Genomic DNA, 12,593 nt, shown 5'->3' on the forward strand with positions numbered 1-12,593 from the left:
TCACCGCCAGCCGGCCCGGAAGAGGGGAAAACGGTTTCAAAAATAAAATAAATAAATAAATAAATAAAAAAGGAGGGGGGGGGAGAAAGAAAGGGGCGAGGCGAGTTCCCGACGAACCACGCGAGACGTGCGGGGACGGAGGGCGGGCAGGGGAAGGGGCTGCGCTGAGGCGGGAGGGCTCGGCCGGGGGGCGGCGGGCGAGGGCTGCCCGCGGTGGCTCCGTGTATGTGGGCAGCGGCCGAGGGGCTACCAGCCTCGAAGAGCACCGAGCCCCCGCTGAAACGGGCGGTTTCCAAGGAAGAATTGCGTCAGGGATCCCTTCCCTCAGGGGAGGCGAAATCCAAGTGTGCGCGGTGCGGGGCACCTCGGTACGCCGGGTGCTGCGCGGCTCCTCAGCCCTTCCGCAAAAGGGCGAGCAAACCTTCACAAACCGTGACGGGGTCTCAGACAAAGCTCCTGCCCCTGCCCCGTGAGGCCCATTTTCGGTTGAGTCAGATGCAAAATTCAGCCAGTTCTACAAAGATTGGGCTCCACAGCACCCTGCAGCACAAGGAGCAGGGAAGGCCTTCAGCAGCAGGTGACAGAGTTGTGCACCCGTACGCTCTAAAAGCAAAGGCAGACACTTAGATCTGATGAGATCTAACACTGGAAGGAATCAAAGGAGCTAAAGATAAGGCTGTGGAAAAGAAGAGGAGGTAGGAAGCTGCTGGTGTCAGAGACTTTATCTCTGGGGAGAGAAGCGAGGGCAGGACAGGGGCAGCTCAGGCATGGAGGAGTGGGTTAAGGTGCAGCTTTAGGTGATGGCCCCTAAGGAGCCTCCACCTAAATGTTAGAAACACTCCTTTGCCGTCGTTCTTGCAGGAGATGCTCTTCATTCTGCCTTTCTTTTCTGTCACTCGGTGTAAGTGCATTAGGCAGCTCCTCGGTGCCCAGGCAGGGCCGGAGCAGCCATTTCGCTTCCTGCTGATGGGCTCCATAAATGCTGTCTCGGTTGGATCCTCACTTGGAGAGGTGAGAAGAGACGGGTGGGATGGGCAGGTGTTAGTGCGCAGTAACAGTTAATTGACTTTTAAATGCGTTTCATTGTGAAAGTCACTCTCCGAGTGAAATGTTGGCCCATGCCAAAATACAGACCGCTTGGGCATTCGGCGCAATTCAAAGGCTCTGTCCTGTGGCCTCCCAGAACTCCTGCGGTGCATCTTCCACACAATAAGGCCTCAAAGAAACACATACCAGGACAGCTATCGCAGGTCCCGTTTGGATCTGCCCTCTTCTGTACTGGCCCCTCTGCTTCCCATCTCTCGCCCGCTCTTTGAGTTGTCTGTGCCGTGGATAAAGGAATTACTGCTTGGGTAATGCAGGGTACCGGGGCTGTGCAAAAGGCCCACTGGGAAGCCGGGAGCCATAACGTACTGCAATTTCACTGCATGCTATTTTATCATTTTTATTAATCGCGACTGCTTGATGAGACCTCAAAGAGTTGTTAATTATTACAGCCATAGTGGCACTTTATTTAGGGAAATTTATATTCAGCACCTGTCTCCGGCTTACCACTGCAGAAACGTACTCCAACTACTCCCTTACACGTTTTATTATACGTTCTGATAACAACATCACAGAAAATGGAAAATACTTAAAATAGACACAGCAAGCTGAAATGTTACTAGCTAAGATGAAAGAAAAGTGTTTTTTCTGCTCTTGGCAAAAAGGAGGAAGGTATTTCTGAAGTGATTTTTCCAAACAAAGTAACAAAACATGATTTTCTAAAAAAGACCGTTGAATTAAAAAGTCTATTAAATTAAATCGCCCGTATTTCTTTTATTAATTTCTCAGTAGTAAGAGAGCTATTTTGAAGATGACATCCCTAATTCTGGTATTGCTTATGATGCTTATCTGAGTCTTTGACAGTCTCATGAGGTTTATGCATGTTCTGAAAATGTAATGAGCCGAAATATTTATTTAGGATGATGGTACACCATAAAAGTTCCCCGGTTCAGGAAATTTCAAAATTTAATAGAAATAACTGGCGTGCTTTTAAAAACAAATAGATCTAAGTCCAGGAGATTAAAATTCTTCCAGGAATGTTTCTTCAGATGTGTTTGTACAGCTCCCTTCACGGCCGTTTGAGAAGTACACTGGTAATTCCCATCTCCTCTGAAGCACGATTCTCTCTGTCAGGATGTAATCTGATAAATAGCAAGGAGCAGCAGAGGCAGAAACCGAAGCTTATCAGACAGAATGAAATAAGCACAGGTGGAGAACTGGATAGACGCGTTCATTGGAACACGGTGTTTACCTGTCACTGTGCAGGCTGACCGCCTGCTTGCTGGCCAGCTCTCCTCCTCGCAACACCCCTTCAGCTTCTCAGAGCTGAAATTCTTCAGGAGTGAGCTGCTCCCTGTCTGGTCTCCCTACGAAAAGCGTGCCATAACCATTGCTCTCAATAGTGCACTTTAAAAGGCATTTTATCTTCATGAAAGAAGATTTATTACATTAAGAGCAATACATGAATTGGGTATTATTGAAACGACTACGTTTTCTTGACTCATAATAGTAAATTTCCTACTCTATTGGCAGAAAAGTGCCGTGTTTTCTATTCCCAGGCTGCTCACGGAAAATCCATGGTATTATTTTTGTTTTCACTAACAGCTATGAAGTGTTTAATTATCCTTCTCAAGGTAGACTAAAACCTCAAACAAAATGGATAAATTTGATATTATGCCTCTAAGAGGAAAATCTATGGTTCTTGTGCAGCCAACAAAATAGTACGTATATAATAGCGGTAATTGTTGTCTCCCCCATTCTTTTGTTCATCTGCTGTAGCGTGTGTTTGTACAAGGCCATTTTGTCAGGTTACATCTTTTATTCCCGTCTCTTTTGCTTAAAGGGAAATTTAACAGCTGAGTTTTGTTGTGGGTTACTTGACATATTATGAAGCGGCAGTACTGAGTGAGCGGCAGCCCTCCTGCTGTATGGGGGGAAGCAGGAGCGCGAGGAAGTGCTGCCCGATGCCTCGGCTGTGAGGCAGGATGCCCAGCGGATGGGCCATGAGGAGACATTTGGGCATTTAGGATAAAGATGTTGCAGGTAACGGCAAAGATCTCACTCTTTTCTTAAACTGCAGACAGGGATGGGAGCTTTTGAGTGTTGGCAAGTAAGCTACCTTTAGAGACAAATGTAGTAGAATCTGGCAATGAAAGATATTACAGTGATCAGCTGCAAAATCCCTTTTGTGCAAAAGGTCAGGAAGCACATGTGCTCCAAACGCTCCACAGCTTCTTTGCAACAACAGAGAGAAATAAATCCAGAATTCAGTTGCGAATACTTGGCAAGTAACATGAGAACGTGCCAGGTTTCCTTCTCTTATTTTGCTTTTAATATTGCTGGAGAAGATGCTCTCGATTTGTCTGAACTCCTGAAATGGAGGAACGTGTGGTCAGCCAGAAACGTCAGCTCAGCGCTCTCACTAGGAAATAAGGAATCTGTTCCTCGTTTCCCATCCCAGACTCCCCGGCCTGCCAATAACTCGAGCCAGAAGGCAAGCTGTGACTCAGAGTACGTCCTCTGACTTCGCCCCTGTCCCGCTATGGCATCCGCCAGCGTGCAGCTGATTTATTGCGGGTGGAAACTCCCCGCTCCAGCACGCCGGTGGAAGGGGGTGGGGTAGCCCCGGAGGCCTGCTGCTGCTCCTGCTTCTCTTTTGGAAGGCGAGGGGGGCTGCGGGTCCGTGTTTTCGTGTGCCGTTGCACGGGACGGCTTGCGGTCAGGCGCACGGGCAGTAAAACACCGCGTAGATCGCCTTGTGTGTGGTTCGTCTGCTTGTTGCAAAAACGGCAGAGCTGATGGAGTTCCGTTAAAACCCCTCGTAAGGAGCAGGAACGCGTCTTCGTGACACGCACCAGAAGGAAGGCACACGAAGGCCCGCTCAGGGAGCAGCGCTTGCACTGCTGCTCGGCTCCGGCGGGCTGTCCGCCGTACGGAACCCATCACTGGAAACGGGTTCCCAGCTGCTGGGACCCCCCCCCCCCCCCCGGAGCAGCTGCGGACCGCTCGCAGCAGCCTCGGGCCCTCCCCGCAGCGGGCCGGGGCCGGGCCCACCGGGGCCAGGCCGCGGGGAGGCCCGGGGAGGCCCGGGGAGGCGGCTCGCTGCCGCAGCGCGCCCCCTGCTGTCCCGGCCGGGCCGAGCGGGGCCCGCGGGGCGGCTCCCGGGGGGAAGCGGCCCGGGAAGGGCCGGGGAAGGGCCGCGGGGACCGCCCGGGGCCGTGCGGGCCCTGCCGGCCTTGGAGGCCCGTGGCAGGCCTCGGCCGGGCCGAGCGGGGCCCCGGGGAAGGGCGCAGGACTCGGGCTGGAGCCGGCCGCGGGGTTCTCGGCGTGCCGAGGGAGGGGAAGGGTCATTTTTTGAGCCGTGTTGCGTTGTTCAGGCGGTTCAGCATTTCTAGAGGCAAAGTCCTTTTTTTTTTTTTTTTTTTTAAGTAACGTTGTGTTGTTCTGATAGCTCAGCACCTCCAGGGCCACTCTCCGAGAGCACCTCTCCTCCATTTTGAGGAGCTGTGGAGCACCTGCGCCGGGGCCAGTTTGGATCGGCAGCGCACTTTGGGAGCGGGATCTGCCAACGTTACGTGCCGTGCTTTGGCGTGCTGGCGGCATGGAGCAGCCTCGCTCGCGGTTGGTGATGTTTGGATGACACCAAGCTGGCCCCAGGCATGCACACGTCGCCCTCCGGAGCTGTGAAATGCCGTGGGGCCCTCTGCAGCAGCTCTTCCACCGTCCTACAGGTGTGTTCCCCTCGCACCACGCTGCCTGCCAAGGTAGGCATAACCAGAATCGCTGCGGGCAGGTGTGCCAAGCCTTAGCCATGACAAATGCTGAGCAGCCCTGTCAAATATTTTTGGCAGACTACATCTCGTACATGAAAAAAAAAAAAAAAAGCAGCCTGTGCTGCGGCGTGCACAGGCTGTGACACGACTGTGTGCAGCAGCAGGGCCAGGGCTTGGCAGCAGCAGCCTGATGGGGATTCCCACTGCTTCTGCCCCTGAAACCTCCTGTCCCTCAGCTGACCTCCGTCCAGGGAGGGGCTGGCCGGTCGCAACGCCCTGTTTAGCGTTTTGTCTCTCATTTTCCTCGTACTCAGGACTGGCTGTCCATCCCACCAGCTCCAAATGACCACGCCAGTCCTAACTCCGGCCAGCTCTGTCTGTTTTATTCAAGTGCACTTAGTTATTCTGAAGTACTTCAGGGGAATACATGGAAGGACATACCACAGCTACCCAGACTTCAGCCAGAGTAACAGGAATATGCACTCTTTGAATGGTGTTTTAGGCCAGTTTATCCAAATGGACATTCACAGGACGTAGCTTGCCCTGAAAGGCAAAAGAAACAATCCCGAAGTCTGTCAACAGCCTCGCCAGGTGGCTGTCCCTGACTCAGGAATGGACTGCACAGAACATGTTTTTGTACTCTGAACACTAAATCCTCCCTTCACTGCGCCTGTCCAGTGAGAAACCTGCAGTTCCTGCTTGCTGTGAGTTCAGAGCAAGCTGAAAGAAGAGGAAGTGGAGCTTCAAATCACTGCACGATGCCTGCCATGCTAGTGGCTTACGTTGTTACAGACTTGGAGATAGCCCGTACATTCACAGCTGCAGAGGGCTTGCGGTTTCCTAGGATCAAGTCTCTTTTGGCTAAAGGGTCCATTCACACCCTCCCCCTTCCCTCCTGAATGCCCTCCGTGTGTTCAGGGCATGTAAAAACGGCTGCTGGAAAGGCTTGTTAAAAACAAGCGCTAAAGGTGGTGTGGCTCCGAAAACCTTCGCCATGCTCACCTGGTCACAGCCCGCCTAGTTGCTGGGTCTCCCCAGGAGCTGTTTATAAACACTTGCGCTGCATCGCTGTCTCCTCAGGCTGTGTGTGGAAGCAGTTTTAAAGGAGGGCTTGCACACTTCTGCGTGTGCAGCGGGGACCATCTGGCAACGGTTAGTTTGTTATTATTCACTTTGTCGATTTATTCTAACCCTTACCGATGCTTCAGCGCGAGACAGATCCTCAGACAAGCTTGTGAGTTCCTGTCTGGGAACTTCCCCAGCCTCCTCCACAGTAAACACAGATGCAAAAAGCTCGTTTGGGGTTTCTGCTCCAATTTTGTCTCTTCTACATATTCCTTGTGTACCTTGATAGCCGACTGGTTCTAGACAATGTTTCTCAGACTCTCTGCTCCTGATGAGACTGTAAAGCTTTTGAAGTCTTTTTGCAGGTTGTGTGTTAAACTCGGGTTTTTACATAGCTGTTTTTACATTTCCCTCACGATCTTTTCTATTTTCCTCCTTAGAACAGAAATCCGACTTTCTGAGGGATGCCTTTTTGCTCCCAATGACCCCTCAGGTCCCGCCTTTTAGCCATGCTTCATTTTTTACCCATTTTTTCAGCCATGTTTGATCCTTCTGTGTGCTTTGTTGGCAAACGATATGCATTTGGTCAGAGCTTCCAATGCGAAGTCTTTCAGTGGTCCCCACGCTGCATGAAAATCTTTTACTCTTTTAGCTACCTCTTCTAGCTTTTTTTCCAGGAAGCCTTCTCACTTTTACCATGCCCTCCTTTCTGAAATGAAGAGCAGTGACTTCTTCGGCTTCTGTTACTCTGATCAGAGCGGTGACTGGAGTGTGCAATGGTCACTGTTTCAGAGAATAATTACTTAGGTCCTGTATGTATTCCGTCCTTGTCCAGATCCAGAGTTGCTTCTCCTTTTGTGGTTTTCCTGAGCAGATGCTCTAGAAGAAGTCACTAACAGTGTCTGACCATTCACACTTAGACATAACAGCAACGCGGTCTACATACAGCCATGGGAAATTTCCCATTGCAGTTGTGTTTCCCACCCTTGCTGCCTCCCTGGTCCTTATCACAGCTGCTAAGTTTGGTGATGGAGTTGGTCCCGTGCTGTAATGGTAGCAGACATTTCCACTTATTTATTCTGTTGAGAAGTCACCAAACTTGTTAATAATTTTTCTTGTATTAGCTGAGGAAATAGATTTTGAGGTTTATAATTCCACGTGACTCTTGCCGCTCTTCAAAGCTGCCTTTGTCTTCTCGCGTGCACCCTCATATTTTTGGAGAGAATTGTTACTGTAACGGCAGTCAAGTGTCACATGCCTCAGGCCTGTCCAGCAGTGTACACCAGTGGGAATTGCAGAGAAAAAGGCAAATAAAAGACAGCGTTGGCAACCGATCAGCTGATGACGCTACTCATTTTTGCTTTGTGCTTTTTCTGGCTTCCTTGTAGTAGTAGTCTTAGTTTTGACTGCTTTTTTTTTTTTTTTTTTTTTTTGCGAATTACATCTCCTTTTAAAGAACCAAAATTGGAAGAAAGAACTAAGAGACAAACTTGCTGCTGACAGTCAGCTTACCTGACTGCAGTGCGTTGTGATTCCTTCCTGTCTGTAGTTTATGTTTAATAAAAGTCTGTGTTTGCTTTGGTGCTTGTGGTGGAGAACTAGGTAGGAAGCTGTAGCTAAGCCAAAAGGTTTCCCTGAAGTAAAGGTGAACAAATAGACCCAATGGGAATTCCAACCAGCCAGCAGAGGTACACCCTCATGCTCCCAGTTTAACAAGCACTAAATGTTTCATTGAAATCAATATCAAATTTGACACACAAGTCAATTTTTACCCAGGACAAACCATAAAATTACCCAGGACAAACAATAAAATTAACCAAGCACAAACATCTTCTGTAGATCAATAATCCACTCATCCCAAAAGTTACGTACGGTAAGGCCGACAGACACTTTAAATGCCAGGTACGCAACATGACAATGTGTTCTGTGACATTTTGCCACAAAAGAGCACGGAATAACATGGACTCCTTCCCGTATGTGCCGTAACTGTGAGCACAGAGAGAATCCTCACTTCCCCTGCCTCTGACTTCATGATGATGGGGTTGTTTCACAGTTAAATGAAGGAGGCTGAGAGTTTTGTGTCCAGAGCCTGTGTCACGCTCGCTTCTGGTGTGACAGAATCTGTCACGGCAGACTCCAGCCGGGCCGTGAGGGCAGCCTTGCCATGCCATCAGCACGCAGATGTATCTCATCCACCTTTCTGATTCCAGAGCTGGTGGTGCTGCAGAACGGCATAGTCACTGTACCTTCGGTAAAAGCAAGTCTTTGTGCAAAGGAATCGGAATAAAATGCCTCAGGTCTGAACAGCATGACCCAAGAGAGCTGCAAGACCACTGAGATCCCGTGGTGGGAATGAATCTCCTGACATTCAAAACTCACATGACTTTGAGCTCAAAGGAACGACAAAACAACATATATCTTACCGCCTATTGGGGGAAGGCTGGAAATCTATCAACCAGGAGCAATGCTGGGTCTATTTTGCCTTTGTTCAGAAATATCTTAATCTGCATCAGTGCAAGAACACGATCTAGGAAAACATTCGTCAAGTATTAGAGATCTCTCTGGTATCAGGAACAGGCTCTCCTCCTCTCTGCAGGAAATTCCTGCCTTGGGCAACAGCTGGGAAATCTACATGAACCAGCAAACATTCTGAAAACTTTCACGACTTGGGCAACAGCACCTTGGAGGATGTTGGAGAGACGTAGGTCCCCGAGGTGACTGATTAATAAACACAACAAACAGCAGTCGCACCACGGTGGCATCAAAGTTGGGCTGACCGAGTCTTGCCTGATTTGGCAAAGATCAAGGGGCAAAAACTGGGCCGAGCTGTGATAGTTTCAGTCTGAAACTATTTTCTTGCACTTCGGTTGTCTGTAATTTCCCCAAATTACAAACTCTAAAAATTAGTCAGCATTCGAGTACTGCTCTATAAGTTTAGTGTGGGCAGCTGACTGCTTGTTCAGGGCGCTGGCAGTGTTGGTTAGTTTTGTTTTGACATAGGCACGGTATGTTTCTGTTTGCAGATGGAATGTTTTTACCTCTGTGAGTCAACAGCCTGGTTCAAATAGCTCTGCAGAACTCAAATTGTAGCATGAAGTTTTCTCATGGAAGCAGCAGCAGATTAATTTCTGGCTTGTTGCTTTGATTTACTCTTGACATAGACCAGTGATACAACATAAATTCAGGCTTAGGCCTTTTTGTACCGAACCAAAACTACCAGTTTTAGCAAAAATGCCAGAAAGGGGTCACATGGCACAAATCAATGATCCAGAGTAAATTACCCTCCTGGATCTAATTTGTCAAAAGGGTTTAACTGGCTGATTCTGTACTGGCGACCCGTATGCCAGGTTAGCTGTATCACTGCACGGCTTTCTGACGTGTCTTATCAAATCCTTTTCGTCTTCCCACAGCCGACGTAAAGCTACTATACAGTCTTAAAGCCAATGTAAGCTCCGTGCTGTGTGCTGGGATTAATGCCAGGGAGCCTGTTCCCTGGCTGGTTCAGAGCTGTGCTGCTGCATTAACGCCCGTGGAACCACGGCCTGCTGTAAGGACGGTGATCAGCAAAGACTAAAGGTCCTCTGTGCGTGCCCGTGCACGCGAACGCCTCTCTTGCCCGCTGCTCGGTGATGATCACAGCGAAACGTACAGCTACTGCTGCGACTTAGAAGAGAATTCAGCCAGCCATGGCCCATTTATTTGACAGGTGACTTCCTATTCTTCCCAATTACATAAAGGAACATTTAATTACTCCTTCCACTTGGCCTGAAGGAAGGGTGTTTACAGTATCCGTAGGTATAGCCAGGTCTGTAATTTTCTATAGGTCTGCACAATAACAGCCATCTACACCCTCAGTGTCACAACATCTTGCCACAGTTAATCCTATCTGTTGAGAGGGAAGTGACCTTCTAACTGCTGATTTGTAGTTTACTGTTTGTAAAAATACAAAGGTGGAAAAGAAGGCAAAGCACTTGTAATGCAAAATTCCTAGCGAATTTTATATCCGTGCTTACTTCCCAGTGCCCATTTTGACCCGAGCTTTCAACCAAACTGCTGTCGCCCAAGTCGTTCTCCTCGGGAGAAAAGGCTGACAGACTCTTCAAAGAATTCCTGCTCCTCTTCCACAATCGTACAAAGACTTTTCACAGAATATGGAAAGAACGAAATAATAACTACAGGGAGCCAGGTGAAACTTTTCAAGGCAACTGACAAAAAGCAACTGAAGCATAAATCTTGTTGGCGATGGAGAACTTCTATTATTGGACACGGATTCTAGAAAGAAGACAAGGGCTCGTGAGATGTGTCTTAGACAATTTTTAGCTCAGAGGATGGAGAAAACTAGTGGAAACTATTTAAAATCTTGATTAATAAAAGAGAATGGCTGAAAATATAAAGCTGACATGGTTGGAAAGGAGAGAGTGAGCTGTTACTGAAAGAAACACGTCAACAGAACAGCAAAGCATCCTCACATGGAAGGCAGATAGGAGGTGTATTAAAAACCAACATAAAGATGAACAAGAGTATAATGGAGCCCTAACGGCAGCTTTAGAGATAAACACGCAGTCTTTCTAAATTGTGCAAGAAGTAGAAAAAAGCACACAATTCAGAACTGCTGTCACGGAATAGCACAGGCATGGAGGAACAAAAAGAGAGGCAAAGGTCCAAAATTAGTTACAGTGACGAAGGAACAGAGAAGGATATAGGAACTTGCTCTATATATACACACTGAAAGTAGGAGCAAAACAAAGGAAAACCTCGTTTATTGCTGACAGAAGAGGAAGGCACCAAAAAAAAAAAAAGACCCAAAACCCCACAGAACCGAAAAACTGTCTTAGTCGCTTCAGCCTTCAAGCGAACTGTAACCTGGTACTGAAACCAACCTTTTTAGGAAGGTGACAGCAACACACAGCAGCAGGAAAGAGTGTGCTAAATTGGATTTGGTTTTGTGGTTACACTGAGGTTGGCAGTGTCTGGAAAATGCACTCCAGAGCGTTTAGGAGGCCAGTCTTTGAATAATTGGTGAATAAAAATAAGTTTTTGAATAATTGGTGTGTATCTACAAAAAAAAAAAGTAGTGGAGTTTGAGGGCTCTCCGTTGACTGGAGGGAGAGGAAAGGTGAACTTGAATGGAAAACTGTTCGGCGTAACTCCAAGGTCCATGGAGAAAAACTATCGACAGGTATGCACCTTGAGAATGAGGTAATTTAAAAAGTGACAAGTCAGAAAGTCACTATGAATTTGTAAAGAATAGGGGGATCAGCTTTTCAGACAGCAGCATCGCTGGGAGGGATCTGGGGATTACAGGGCATCAGAAAAAGAATCTGAACCAACATTGTGATGCTATCGCAAAGTTGGCAAACGCCATAGAGATAGCTTACCTAATTAACCTGATTATTGGATATAAACGTAAGGAAAACCCAAGGTTGAAAAGAGTCTGGAGCAGACAAAGAATGATAAAAGGTTTAGAAAGTGCGAATTATGAGATTGTGAGACCTAGGAGAATCTGCTTAGTGTAGAAAAATTAAGTTTAAACAAAGGACGATAATTTTACGTGAAATGATAAAGTATCTAAAACGTTAACGTAAATTGATGCAGATTGTCTGTTTTGTACATGTGCTAGGCGCTGGGCAAAGAAACTTTATCTAATTCACCACCAGTTTAGGTGCTGGGGAAAACTTTGTAGTGGTAAGGACAGCTAAGCGCGGAAACAGGCTATCTTGGAGGATTGCAGAATCTGTTTTTTCCAAAGAGGTTCAACAGGTTTTCAGAAAGAAGTTCAGCTGGCTATTGCCAGGAATAAGGCCATGCCTCAGAGAGCAGCTCCCGCTTTAAGTCTTTGATGCGAAGTGTTCAGTCCTAAAGGTGCTTTAAGTACACGCCTTGTGTTTTCACTGAAGAAACCGGTGATACAGCCGTCAGAAACCCTGATGGGAATTGTTAGGACGGAACCAAGGGCAAATGTTGCTCCAGCGGCACAGAAACGTGGGACTTCACCACAGGGCCTACCCGAACTCGGAGGCCCAGCTCCAAAACCCCCTCACGCTTCAGGCCGAGCACACGGCAGCCGCCCGGCAGCGCCGCGACCCCCGGGGCCGGCCCGGGGAGCGCTGCCGGCGCCTTCCCCTTTCCCTGAGGCGCCCCCCGGCTCGGGCAGCGCCCCGCGGGCCGCAGGAGGCCGGGGCTGCGCGGACAAAGGCGGCGGCGGCGGCGGCTCCCTGGGCTGGCCCCTCAGGCGGCGGCGGGCCCGAGGCGGGCGGGCGGGCGGGGTGTGTGTGTGTGGGGGGGGGGGGGGGGGGGGCGGCCGCCATGTTGTCCTCCTGCGGCCTGCGCCAACTTTCGGGGAAGTTTCTTCCCCAGCCCGCGGGGGGACGCGGGGCGGGCGGAGGGCAGCGGGGGAGGCCGAGGGCGCCGAGCAGCCGGGGCCGGAGCCGGGGCCGCCCCCGCACAAACGACGCCCTCAGCGCGCCCCGCTCCCCTCAGGCCCGGCCCGCCGGCGCCGCCGCCCGCCTTCCCCCGCGCGCCCGAGGGCGGCCGGGCCGCGCGCACTGCGTAGCGCCGCCGGCCCCCGGCTGCCAGCGCCTCTCGCGCTACGGCCGCGGCGCCGCCCCCCGCCCCCGGCCCGCCCCCCGGGCCGCGTCCCGCGCGCCCATTGGCCGGCGCGGCCGTCACTCTGCGGCTGGGCCCATCTGGCGCTCCCCATTCATGCAGTTT

At 49.8% G+C, this 12,593-nt stretch overlaps 1 protein-coding gene and 1 long non-coding RNA gene across 4 annotated transcripts in view; one reads left to right on the top strand and one right to left on the bottom strand.

The window, feature by feature from the left end:
- SH3BGRL (SH3 domain binding glutamate rich protein like) overlaps positions 1–12,593 on the bottom strand; it is a 223,412-nt gene that overhangs the window by 27,053 nt on the left and 183,766 nt on the right. The window lies entirely within an intron of this gene.
- Positions 97–11,846, top strand: LOC125184315 (uncharacterized). 3 transcript variants are annotated; one of them, XR_010834678.1, is made up of 3 exons: positions 97–695; positions 4,496–4,808; positions 9,293–11,846. It is a non-coding gene; the product is annotated as an uncharacterized lncRNA (long non-coding RNA). The 3 variants fall into 3 exon arrangements; XR_010834679.1 differs by lacking the exon at positions 97–695 and adding an exon at positions 2,600–3,974; XR_007168144.2 differs by lacking the exon at positions 97–695 and adding an exon at positions 4,189–4,390.

Source organism: Anser cygnoides, chromosome 13, assembly GCF_040182565.1.
Source record: "Anser cygnoides isolate HZ-2024a breed goose chromosome 13, Taihu_goose_T2T_genome, whole genome shotgun sequence".
NCBI lineage: Eukaryota > Metazoa > Chordata > Aves > Anseriformes > Anatidae > Anser > Anser cygnoides.